The sequence below is a fragment of the Diorhabda sublineata genome, chromosome 3 (genome assembly GCF_026230105.1).
Source record: "Diorhabda sublineata isolate icDioSubl1.1 chromosome 3, icDioSubl1.1, whole genome shotgun sequence".
Lineage (NCBI taxonomy): Eukaryota > Metazoa > Arthropoda > Insecta > Coleoptera > Chrysomelidae > Diorhabda > Diorhabda sublineata.
Genome location: NC_079476.1, coordinates 13,107,089 through 13,120,215, shown reverse-complemented (window position 1 = coordinate 13,120,215; position 13,127 = coordinate 13,107,089).

Here is a 13,127-nt window from a genome sequence, read left to right as displayed (position 1 = left end):
TTAAATCCAAAGAGAGGCAGCGTACAAAATGTATTAGAAAAATACAGATTAATTGATGCCAATGCCAACAAGGAAGCATTTGTAAAGAAAATAAATTCCTTTAGAACTAATCATAGAAGAGAAAAGAAAAAAGTTGAAGAATCTCTTCGCTCTGGCAGGGGTACAGACAAGATATATTAAGCCCTCCTTTTGGTACTACCACCTATTTGATTTTCAGGGGGATCATGAAACTTGAGATCTTCATAACTCCTTCCGGTCGCAAGAAAACGCAATGTCGCTGTTAATATTTCATGGGGTGTTATAGCTTCTCTCATGACTGATCAAAGGTGTCACAAGGGATAAAAGGTTCAGGTAAGCTTCTTCATCCATTCTAAGGTAATTATGCCAGTCACGCGGATATCTCCAACTCACTTAATAAATTAATGTGGGAATAAGCTTTTCTTCTCCTTAACCAGTTTTTACACCACACGCTACGTTTCTTTTTTTGCATTTTTTATACACAAGGAAACAAGCAGCCAAAGCAAGAGCATCGTCGTCATCCGAACTTGTCCGATATGCTTGTACCGTGTGGTGGCGAAGGGAAAATGCGCTTACTTGCACAAAAGCTTGATCATGCATGCTTGTCAAACTTGCAGTTATGTCTGTAGTCGCCTTTATATTTTGCTTTCTGATGTCCAAATTTCAAAATTTCTAACTACTTTATCAAATGAACAGCAAACGTTTGGATTCTGTCTTGTTTTTGTTTTTCTCGCGCTACTCCCACGAAATGTACCTGATAAGTGCGTCAAACAATTCTAATTTCGTTTCAAAGTTTTCACAAATTCCTTCATCTGTCTGTATACAATATACATAATATACGAAAGTAGATTTGTTTTATTCAAATCATTATATCTCTTGAAGGCCAATTTCTGTTACAAACTGTTCATTTTTAAGTCCGCTATTGCAAACGTACGAAGGTACATTTTGTATAATTACTCTAGTTTCAAATGAGAACATTTGCCAATTTTTAAGGAACATAGATTGTCTATGTTCTTCGAACTTGATATTTTTCTGAACAAATTTAATAGTTTTTCTTAGTTGTATAATAACCAATAGGAAATTATATTTGTTATATTACGTATTGCACTGTCAATATAATCCATCTTCTATCAAACACATTTTTCTTAGTATTTTTATGTTGTTGAAAATACCATGTTATGATTTTAGCAAAAAAGGATACTCTAATCTTATATTAGAACTTGGATAAAGTAAGATTTCTCCTTTTAATCTGGATGCAGATTTCTCAGCACATTTTTTTGAGAATTTCATGTATATTTTAAAGTCGTTCAATATTTATAATTGTTATTAAAGATTCTATCTTCTGTATATTCTTTCCATGTAAGTGGAAAATATTTAATTGTTCTGCTCCAAGTGATACTCATATTGCGTTATAAATTGTCATCATAACCTAATAATATTTCACGATCATCAGAAAATAAGAAATATCAGAATATGAACATTTATCGAATATCAAATGACCAATACAAGAGTGAGCGAAAGTTACGACTGGTAGAGAGAAAAATACAAAAAAGTCACAATAAATAGAAAATACACAAATCGAAATCCAACGGACATAAAAGTCTGAAAAGTTAATTGTATTAAGTTTTTTTGAAAAATTGCTCATTTAGAAGGAATCACCTCAGTATGTTGTCTTAACATGAGGCTTTTAATCGAAGTTTAGTTGAAACCGGTTGAAAACAATGATTTGTTTCCGTTTTCAAATAACTATCTTGAAATACGTTCACTTTAAAATCCCCCCTAAACTACCCGTATCACGTTACTTTCAAGAAAAAGTTCGATCACAAAGGGGGAGTCTACCTAGTAATCAATCTAAAAATATTGATGGTGACTTCAATCGAAGGTTGCATTCATTTATTTATATTCATTCCGATTAATTTAGAGATCTATTAGTTTTTTTTATTTTGTTGGTAATTCGAAATATTAAGTTCTACGTTAGTAGATAAGTAAGATAATGTGAGGAGTTCTTATTTGGATAAATATATTTTTTATTAATTTCTACATATTAGTGTATATCTAGAACTACTTCATTGCATTTTTATGTCAAAATTCTTCAGTCATACTCTTTAAACGATTATTCGATAAAAATAAATGAAAACACGCTTTCATATCAACTATAAATGAAAAAAAGGTAGAGTGATTAATGTATAGTATATTGTTTAATTATCAAGGAATGAACTTTCCTATGGCTCATGCCTTAAATCATACGTAAAAAATTAGCAATCTATGCGAGTTATATACTATAATTTTTCTATAGCGATAATAGATAATAGCGAGATGATGTTACAAATAACATGAACTTCAAACTCAATGTCATTCAAAATTTTCATTTAGGTACAATAGAAATATCAATTACACAATTTTCATGCTTTTTAGAAGGTTTGAACAAATAATTATTCACAATATTGATGGTTACATTTTTACAGTAATAAAACTTAGTAATTGAAACCTATAGGCATGGTTATGACATATCCGTATTCTTTTTTAATCCAAAATATTTTATTTTAATTAGATAGTAGGTTTTCAGAGTTACTTATTGAGCTCAGAATTTTATCGGCGTTATTAAATTTATTTTTCATGAAATCGTCAAACCTTCTGCAATTGTGGTAGATTTTCAACCTCCATGTCTCCTAAATGAAGTGAATTCTTCGCCAACATATATATGTATTGTTGCTGATGATCGTGAAAAGTATAAAGCTTAGGGCTTGGAATATTCAAGCAATTAGCATTTGTTGTTCCGGTATGACCACTTTTATTAATACCAACTTTCTGTACTGTAAATTTTCCTTTCTGATAATTTACAAAAAATTTTTTTTGTTCAACGTGTCCAGGGCGAAAGTCGTTGTATTCTTATAAATATCATACAGTACACCAGTTATTGTGAATTTTCTTGGTACTTTAGTTTTTGTATTAGAACTGAAGAATCCAAGTCTCTACAATCTGTTGTTGCAAGTTTGTAAAGTTCATCCTCATAATTTCCAGAACCAGTGTAACCTGAAAAAATTTAGAAAAAAATTACTATTAAAAAAGACCCGTGAGTGCGGTTAATAATGTGTAATTGAAAATTATAATAACTTACCTTATTAAGTACAACATTTCAGGCGCGTTTTTAATGAATTTGTCGATTTCTTCTTTACATTTGAAGGAGTAACAATATTGCAATTAATAAAGATATCAAAATATTACATCTTACAACTATGGTGAACTCACGCGATAACTATTCTTGAGAATTCCCACAAAAATATATGGACTAATAGAGTAGGCCATATGTCTAACAATTAAAAAATATTAGTGGAAATAGAAGAATATTAATGAATGTAAAAATTATAAAATATTTCAACTACTATTTTATCAATACACAATGTCCGTTATACGTCATCAAAGAGATTAGTCTTAACATAATTGGAAATAATGGAAAATGATCCTAGCTTAGCTAATAATCAAAATTATTACCATTATTCAGAATATTATCTAAAATTAATATAAATATTATAACATCTATAGTACCCAAAAACCAAAATAATATTCTGCACTTGAATAGTGTTTTGCGGCCTTGAAACCCGTTATTTATAGTGAAAAACATGGTAAATTGACAAAAGTGATTTAGAAATTTACATTCAGCTTATCAATAATTTAATTGTCATTGTCTTTTAAATATTTCAATAATTCTTTAATCTTGTTTTTACTTATATTTATTAACTGTTGTTTTGTGGAGCTTTATTATAATATGAGTATTTTTATGAAAAATGATTGAATTTTGCAGGAAACTGTAGTTCAATCATTTATAAAAATAGTGAAACACACTTTTTAAATGTTCTTTAAGCAGTAGAATGAAAATATTTATACAATGTTCCTCCAACATCAGCAGCGATATTAATTAGTCTGGTTGAAGCAATTTTGCCTCTCTATGTCACCCAGTACCGTTACTGAAAACAGAAATCACGAGAATACCTACACAATAATTTCCATTCTAGAATACAAATATTTTAGGAATATAAGTTGTGAACTCTCCAATTATCTCGATTAATAATTGTAAATATGTTCCTATGATTTAGTTTTCAACTTTATTTCGTTGATTTAATAGTGTGTTTCACTTTTTACTTCAATGTAATTCTATCATAAACATTTTTAGTAGGAATTTAAGTGATTTGATACATTCTTCGTGTTAATTCTGGAAATCGAGGCAATCCAGCTTGTTGACAACACCAACCTAGAGAGAAGGCCTTTCGAGTTAGTTATCTAAGTGCTCGGTGAAAAAGCAGAGAAAAGTGCGGAAGTTTACATATTAGTGTAGTGTAAATCATAATAATTGTAGTTATGGAAATTCAAGGAGCTTCTACTGAGTATAACCCTTAGTTTCCAGATATTTATAATAATGTAGGATAGATAAGTTGATCAAGATAATGATTACATTTCAGGTTTTTATAAAAAATAAAAAAAAATCTTTTACCAGGTCGTTATTTATATCATTATTAGATGGTTGCTACACTACTGTCTTATTTTAATAGAATATCATTATGTCGATTATGACATATCTAAAATTGATCAGGTCAGGTCTGCTAAAAAATGTAAAAAACTGTAAATGAGACATTTAATAACTATATCGTACATGCATACTACATTATTATCCTGGAATGATAATTGTGTAATCTTAAGTTGATATAGACATACTTAGTTACTACTTAAGGTATTCATGTTATTTATCGTTATTAAATCCTTAGAAATATCGAATCTAGATCAATTTAAAAATACGTTAACATTCGCTAGATTGACGGGTTGTGAGTAATGTTTCCATACATGTAGTGTAAATAATTAATGTTGAATAATTTTGATACATTTTTTAAAAAATTTTTTTCGAATAATATGTTATCGAGTGTACGCATGAAATAACTTTAAGGTGATCATATGTGAGGTATTGATGAAGGATAAAAGATTAAAAAAATACTGTTGTAATAAAATATTACTAGATACAAAACAAATGAACATACTTTCTAAGGTTTGTCTATAGCAAAATATCATGTTATTTATGAATCACTTCTATTATCCATTTGGTCAATCACATCTAACTTTCTTAACGTGAACTTTTATTTTTGGCGTTAATAGTTTAATATTCCCATGCTCCTACATTTAAAATAGTTGTCTTGGAAGCCTCTAATCTTTCAATTCCTATCCTATCAAAATAGTTTACGAAAGCAGAAAGCATCTCATGAACTATGATATGAGCTAGAAATCCGACCTATCATCCACTTAGTTTGATATGGAAGTGTCGAGGAAAGCTAATGAAACAGACAATAACAAAGGAGTATTTCCTATTCTGGGTTTCTTAATATTTATTAATCAAAGGATATGAATTGAACAGGCCTATTCACTTTTCAAAAAAGAAGCATAAACGGCTTTTAAGACATTAAACTGGTTCTTTGGTGTGAGATAGTAGAAATAGTTTGGAAAAAAGGAGAAAGCCGAAGTAAAATAACTCCAGCCTTATTCTCTTACGTTGAAACAAACGGAAAAATTCCAAAATCCAAAAGGAGATCAGAAAACAAACTTCAGTACAGATTTAAACTCCTTCATGTCATCACAGATATTAAAGCTTATTAGTACTCTGGATCTGGAAAGATAGTTGTAGATTGTGATATACCTATCGGCCTATAACGTTTTTTTGTCAAATATTTTACTGATTTCGTTAATAAATTATTATGGCATAGTTGTCACCTGTTTTTCATACACTTCCAAATTAAAAAAGAAGTTGTTGTCGTGTCTCCTTCTATTCGAAAGTTTCGATAATATCAGCCTCTATTTTAAAATGTCCTCTTTACCTACGACGGCTACACTGGTTGCTCTATTCGGAGAACCAAGGATAAAACTTGTCAATAGCCATATCATCATTAACGGCGGCAACTTCGACAGCTTAGATAGCTGTTGTATTCTACATTCATACCGTCTTTCTTCAGATTCGATCCATACAGGGTATTTCGCAAAAAAAAACAACACAGAGCAGAGAGGCATATGGGATTAAAACCAATTTACCTCTATACCAAGCTGCATCCCTGAGGAGAAATAGACTTAAAGCTGGACCAAAAATTTTGAAAAAAATTAATTTTTTAGCAACCCTTCACTTTAAACACACCAAATTTGGCACAATGTATGACACTGTCGAGGGCTTTAAGTAAAAGTAGAAGGCGATCCAAGCACTCTGAGGTTTAATTACAGGTGATCCAACATTAAAATTGCACAGACGGTTTTTATCTGTCATTTGATTAAAAAAATTATTTTCTTTTATAAAATTTTGTCATTTGAAAGAAAAGTTGCATTACCAAAGACATATTTCCTACCATGTTATTAAAGAGTTACAAAAAAAGTCCTGTGGTAGCTATATATCAAATTAGACAATTTGAAATTCATTTCTTGTAGAACTTGAAATGTCATGATTTTTTTCTCACACGAAATTATTTTTCGCCGAAAATCAAAGTCTACTCTGGCCAGTAGCTTTTTACTATATTGTCTGTAATGTGATTCCACAATTCTTATTGGGGAATCATTTGAAGAACAGACTCCTTTAACGTCCCCGTAATCACTTTAATGAGGTCCAGTAACCGGGGAGGCCTATTTTGAGGACAATTTACATATTATATATATATATATATATATATATATATATATATATATATATATATATATATAATTAGCCAAATTCCAATAGATGCAACATATTTATTATAAAGTAAGTACGTGGTCTGCTATTTTTCATTTATGTTGTGAACAAATCCAAAAATTTTAGCCAAAATAAGAAATGTCCGTTTCATGTCACCAAGAGAACAATATATTTCGTATACCTACAAAAATTGGAAGAATTAAGAAAGAAAATTCTCGACTTTTCTCGACAAATAATCTCTTCTGATTCAATGTAATTAAATGTTTTGGAGTATTTTCAATATGTCTGAGTTTTGGAATATCATGAATTGTCATTTTCATAAATATTTTTTTCTGAAATTAATGGAAGTTACGTTAGTTTAAATAATTTTGAGCGGGTGAATATTTTTTAGCATTTATATAACATAATCTTTTCGTTGGGAAATTACATCATACAATTGCTTCTCAACATATGCTATTGACCATTATTAAAATAAATGTATAAATGTTAATTTTACCTATTGATTTAGAACAACACGCATCAAATCTCGACTTATCCAAAAGTATGTGAAACCATTTTTTGAAGTGACATTTTTCCAAAGTTTTGCATATTTATGTTCACTAATTATCCTTTTATTGCTTAAATTTTGAATAGAAAATAATTCTTTTTCAAAACTTAAATATTCAAATATAAATTCTAAATACAATGTTTTATTTAAAAAAGACAAGCTGGAAGATCATCAAAAAGATCATGTGACTTGAAGTATACATAAATACTGCTATTAAAATTGAGTATAATTAATAAATAATATTAAATAAATTAAACGCCTAGTATACTCAGCATTTTATGTAAATAGATTTGTACTTTTCCTTTCAACAGATAAAGACTATATTGCAATGTACATTGTACACCTATACATCAAATGAGACTACTTAAATCCTACTAGCATATAGTTGTTTTCTGATATTCGGTTTACTCAGTGGATTTTATCCTCGATGCAGTTTGAAAAGTGAACGGTGTACGTACCACTTTCGCTCATCATTCTTAATTAATTTTTTGTAATAATTTTTTATGCGTTAATATCTAATTCGATGCAGTGCCTTGAACTTCCGATTTTGATTATTGACAGTGATCTCTCTTACATAGATCATCAAGATGGAATCTATAGATACAACATGGAGTTTCAAACGGAAATATTTTTTTATTATCCTATTTTAGGTAGAATTATCCGACAACTAAATACACTGCAACAATAAAGCAAGAAATGTGGAAACTGAAAAATATATCCAAGTACTATGAACAAGAACTAAAAGAATGGAACAACAAATTTGAAGGCAGTAATATTAATTATTAAAAAATGTCAACCACTATTATTTGAAGAAGCTGACTTTGGAACTTCCTACTACCTAGGTGTACTCTTAGAGTAGACCTAAATTGGATCTGTATTTCACCTGAACTGATCCGATATCTGCGACTATCACGGCCGACGTCGTCTGACATGAGTACCTACATTGAACGATCCGATCTAGTTGTGAACCTCTTACGTCTTTCAGAAGTAAGGGTGCATGACTTTAACTTGGATATATTTGGAAGAGACTTTTTATAATAAGTCAATTTTCGCAGAATCACAATCATAAATTTCAAATATATCACCGAATGGATTCTTGAAGGTATAAAGTACCGTCTGGAAACAAAAATTTTCGAACGGCCGTCTAATCGGGAAGTGATAGAGAATCATCGAATCGGGTTGGGAGTGAAGAAAGACTGTAGGTTGAAGTGCTAGTGTTTCTAGCCAATGAATGTCGTGTTACAGGTTAGCTGAACTTTTATAAAAATATATATTTTGCTCAATACTAGATAATAAGATAATAACACAAAAATACAGTACAAATATTGAGTATATCAATCGTGGATCATCAACACATGATTGAATTAAACTATGTTCGTATTGCATAATATATGATGCACTTGGGTTAATTCTCTTCATTAAAGCCTCTTGTACCATATGATCACAAACAGTCAAGGATTGGCCTTGCGATTTTTTAATCGTCGGTCGTTGAAAAGGCAAGACAAATCGGATCCTTGGAATCCTCGCAATTAGAATTAAGAATTTTAAAAATCTTTTAACTTCATCTTCGTATGTTACACAGTCAATAACCATCTGTTTTTTTGTGATTAGTAATAATGTTAGGGAAAATTTTGATGAAGAGCTGGTTTTTCAGAAGAAATGATATTAATTCGTTCGATTTGTCGACAAGAATGTGGTATTCACCAATATTCAGCAGTTACTTAAAATAATCTTTCAAGAATGCAACTCATATTTGCTGCCACTACCATCAAAAATTCTCGACTTTCATGCATATTATATAAACATTAATCAAGATCGAAGCGTTTCAGCAACTTATACTTTGGTCCCAGATGATGATTCTTGACGCTATCACTTGTTTTCCAATGTCACTTGTCAGTTGTTCAGTGGTGTTCAAATTTAATGGCAATTTTACGAGGTGAATGGCCATACGACATCCTTCTATCTAACAACAATAATATTATATATTATATATATATATATATATATATATATATATATATATATTATATTATTATATATTATATTATATATAATGGTATAATGCTCGCCTATTTTTTTGGCATGACTGGATATGTCGCCGTTTCATTAGAGCAACGAAGAACAGTCAATTCCGAAAGATACAACCAATATTTGATTACCAGAAGTATCAGGGAAATCAATCGCAGAAGATGAAACATTCTCCACCACGACAATGCGAGCTCTCACACATCAGTTCAAACAAAAACGTTTTGAACAATCAAAACATCGAACATCTACACCTGAAGAAGTGGTTGATGCGCTCAAATTATATGTTTTGTAGGTACCTCAATCGGAAAAAATGTTTCAACAAATGGTTCAAACGCATGCGAAAGTTTATTGATCTTAATGGAGAATATTTTTAAAAACAATAAAGCCATATCCAATTTTAAATGTTTTATTACTGATATTATTCTACATTTTGTAAACTAAAATATGCCATTATCCGCATATTGTACATATATCTTGTCAATTCAAAACCTATTATTTACATTTGTTCTATTTGATGGGAAATTTTATATCAACGCTATGAATATTAAATGCTTGACAGTCACGAAAGCCATGAGCATTTTGTATGTGAAAATGTTGTTTCTTTTATTTTTTTTTATTAATTATCCAATGTTTTCATACTCTGCAATTCAGAATCGAGGTAAATACAAAAAACCAATCAAATCGATCCAGCCGCTCTTCGAAAACATTAATAGTAAGATGATCTAAAATTTGACAGCAATAATTGATATTAGGATCCGTGGTTATATTCCGTCCAATTAATATCAAACAAAACCTTTTGCGTTCAGCACTTAACTTGAACTTCATAATGACAGAATAATTATTTCATAAAAATCTGAACGGAACTGAAAGCTTATGTTCAGTAGAATAATGATTAATGATGGTGTGATATAAGATACTAGTGGAATGTACTATGTGCATGCAAGGAATAAACAATTACATATATTTAAACACAATCCGATGTATACACAAATATATCAAATGCTGCAATTTTTATAAGACTTGTTATATATAAAAATCGCCACTTAATTTTTTTTTATTTTGCAAGCAGGTCGCAATTAGCTACAGGAATAATAAATGTGTTATATTTGAGTTAATATATTAATGTCGTTCAAATATTTCAAAGACATTTTGGATATACCAATTTCTGCCGAGTGTTTGTTCTATAGCAGCGTTTTCTAAACTATGCTCCGCCGACCCCCAGGGCTCCGTGGCGATTCAAGGGCTTCGCGAAGCTTACTTGATTTTTTCATAAAATTTCATAATTCAGATAAAATTGACGCTCTACGAAATTGAGAAATGAATCAAAAGTAATCGTCCCATTATATTCATATATACTTCTACTGTTGAATTACTGTTTGAATCATCGCTCCTTCTTGAGTTTAATAGTGGGGGTTGTCTACCTCAACCTATCATTATCTTACTCACTGCATTGATCATTAGTGGTATGTTATTATTTTTATAATTCTAACCTAACGTGACATAACGTGAAATCTAAGAGATTTTATTCAAAGGTACATTGAAGTGTTTAAGCAGGTTTGTATGTATTTACTTATGGATTTATGTTCAATGTTGCATTATTTAGCTATAACAATTAAATTATTGTGAAAATTAGTAAATAAAATCAGCGCTGCTAGAAGTTCGAAATGAAAACTTTATCGTCAACAATAGGGTGAAAGAAACGTTTTCACAATTACAGCATAATAGATATAAAAGTAATTTACGATTAACTGCATTGTTCGAAGTTCAAACCTTTAATATTTCAGAATATATGAAATGTATTATTAACTGTTTCTTTTTCCGATGTCAACCATAATATAAAAATGTAAAAATTGGTAACCATCTAAAATAAGTTTTAGAATCTAAAGTTTATGCTGAAGTCGTATTTTTTTGTATCGTAAAAATTCTCAAAATTTTGTTGCAGGATGGAAGGAGGCTCAAAAAAGGTACTTTAAAGCGTAATATTGCAGATGTTGGCTCTTCATATTCTGCTTCGAACTCAACAACTACCCCTTCCGCTAAAGATAGCGATGGTTGTAGTAATGAGAGTGCAGTAAATAGAATGGCTACAAATGAAGAAACGCCAGATATTTCTTCTAAAAGTAATCAATCGAAAATAGATACAAAAAAGCTTAGAAAGTATGATGAAAGTTATATATCTTTAGGATTCATAAGCAGTAATGATAATCCTCAATGTGTTTTATGCAGTTCTTCTGAATAGCTCTTTGTTTCCCACTTAAATTCGCCGGCATTTGGAGTGTATTCATAGCGAGTTCAAGGAAAAAAATACGTTATTCATGCGAAAAAGTGAAGAACTCTCAAAACACAAAAGTTTCATGGTTCAAAACACAAAAACAGTTAATGAAAATGCAACTGAAGCGTCATACTTAGTCAGCTATCAAATAGCAAAACAGAGTGAAGCAGAAAATCTTATTAAATCTTCCGCCATATATATGGTAAAGTGTATGCTGGGTGACAAATTAGCAAAAGAAATTGCTAATATTTCACCTTCGAATGACACTGTATCAGGGATTTAGCAGCCGATATAAAGAACGAATCAACTTTTTCGCTTAAAATCATGCGAATTTTCATTACAAATGGATGAATCTACTAATATAGCTGGGCTCGCAATATTAATTGTCATTGTTAGATATAAATATGAAAGCGGAATATTAAAAATGTCGCCAGAAACTGTTCTAATAGCCACTGTATGATTCACTTGCTGCAAAAAAGTTGCTCTCCTCTTATAAAATTGCTCTTAATGATGTTAGAATTGTAAATTTCATAAAGTCTCGGCCGCTAAATAATCATTTCAAATTCAAAATATGTGAAGACATGGGAACATCCATCTTTTCTTTTACATACGAAAGTTCGATGGTTATCCCGCGGAAAGATTCTATCCGCATTTTTGAACTAAAGGTCGAGGTCTGTGTATTTTTTCTGGAACAAAATTTTGAGTTTAAAGATCGATTATTCGATAGAAATTGGTTGTTTAAAATTTCCTACTTGAGCGACATTTTTAACAAAATAGATGAACTTAATTTAACTCAAACTGTAAAAAGCTTCTATCATTTGCGACTACATATATGTGTGAAGCGGGGTTCTCCGTTTATATATCTACTAAAAATAAATACCGCTGAAAACAGATTAGATGCCGAACCTGACATGAGAATACAAGTCTCATCCATAAAACCTAATATTAGAAAGATTTGCGAAAATGAAAAGCAATATCATTCATTTTATTAATATTTTCCTGTTTGAGTGCCTTTATTTATTTTGAAGCAAATAAAAATTCTAGGTAATTATAAATACTTTTATTTCAAATTATTCATTAAAACCATAGAATTGAAGCGCAGGCTCCGCAGAAAAAGTGGACATTTAAAAGGTCTCCACTCATCAAAAAGTTTAAGAAATGGTGTTCTATAGTATGTTTAAGGTTATTGTCTTGTCTTGATTTGGGCAGTCAGTTATTAGGTGTTTTACAGAGTGTGGGCTATTTGTAACCTAATTAATTTAACTTGGAGTGTTCTTTCGCTGATCGACTGCAACGAGGATGTCACTTCGGGTTTCACATCGCGTAGTTTCGATTTCAATGGTTGCCACTCGTTTTGTTACAGTTTTTGCACTTTTATTTAAGTAGTGATGTCAAATCATTCCACACTACCAGTTGCACTTTATTCACGGTTTCACTAAGCACTGCTTGTCGAGCAGTGTGGTCAGCTTCTTCGTTTCCTCCTATGCCAATATGAGAAGGAACCCAAAGTATTATCACACAATTTTTCATTTATTGCTGTTTTGTACGTTCAATGCACCGCCTTTTCCATC